The sequence below is a fragment of the Colobus angolensis genome, unplaced genomic scaffold (assembly GCF_000951035.1).
Source record: "Colobus angolensis palliatus isolate OR3802 unplaced genomic scaffold, Cang.pa_1.0 Scaffold32, whole genome shotgun sequence".
NCBI lineage: Eukaryota > Metazoa > Chordata > Mammalia > Primates > Cercopithecidae > Colobus > Colobus angolensis.
Genome location: NW_012116488.1, coordinates 1,662,304 through 1,663,420, shown reverse-complemented (window position 1 = coordinate 1,663,420; position 1,117 = coordinate 1,662,304). Strand labels below are relative to the sequence as shown.

At 47.5% G+C, this 1,117-nt stretch overlaps 1 protein-coding gene across 1 annotated transcript in view; it reads left to right on the top strand.

Moving 5' to 3' along the window:
- The window catches only part of TDRD9 (tudor domain containing 9), a 136,094-nt gene that overhangs the window by 36,202 nt on the left and 98,775 nt on the right, over positions 1-1,117 (top strand). The gene's annotated exons all lie outside the window — the stretch shown is intronic.

The window sequence follows — 1,117 nt, the reverse complement described above, 5'->3', positions numbered from 1 at the left end:
TTTTTGTATTTTTAGTAGAGACGGGGTTTCACTGTGTTAGCCAGGATGGTCTCGATCTCCTGACCTCGTGATCCACCTGCCTCGGCCTCCTAAAGTGCTTGGATTACAGATGTGAGCCACCGTGCCCAGCCTAGGGCTGTTGGTTTGTTTGTTTGTTAGTTTGTTTGTTTATTTATTTAGAGATGGAGTCTCACTCTGTTGCCTGGGTTGGAGTACAGTGGTGCGATCTCAGCTCACTGCAACCTCTGCCTCCCAGGTTCAAACAATTCTCATGCCTCAACCTCCTGAGTAGCTGGGACTACAGGCACCTGCCACCAGGCCAGGCTAATTTTTTTTGGTATTTTTTGGTATAGATGGGGTTTTGCACCAGGCTGGTCTCGAACTCCTGACCTCAAGTGATTTGCCTGCTTTGGTCTTCCAAAGTGCTGTGATTACAGGTGTGAGCCACTGCACATGGCCGGGCTGACTGTATTTTAATAGAAACATTTGAAACTGATGACTCTTAAAATTCATGATCATGTGTGGTACACCAGATCTTGCCAGGAAGCGGACTAAAGGGAATTCTTTTATGATCAGAGTATGGATACTTTTTGGTTATTACGTTGCCTTAAATTCTCATATTTTCTCCAGGCTGCAGAAAATGGTCTAATAGTAGTTGACTATAATGACATGCTGGGTTTTGAGCTTTGCTTTTGGTTGAATAAGTACCTTAATTTAAAGTTATGTGAATGAAGCTGGGTGGTACTGTGGCTCACACCTGTAATCCCAGCAGTTTGCGGGGGCAAAGATGGGCAGATTGTTTGAGCCCAAGGAGTCCAAGACCAGCCTGGGCAAGATGGCTAAACCCCATCTCTACAAAAAATGCAAAAATTAGCTGGGCATAGTGGTGTGTGTCTGTGGTCCCAGCTACTCGGGAGGCTGATGGAGAATTGCTTGAGCCTGGGAGGTCCAGGCTGCAGTGAGCTGTGATTGTGCCACACTACTCCAGCCTGGGTAACAGATGAGACCCTGTCTCAAAAACTAGCCAGGCATGGTGGTGGGTGCCTATAATGCCAGCTACGTGGGAGGCTTAGGCAGGGGAATTGCTTGAAGCTGGGAGGCGGAGGTTGCAGTGAGC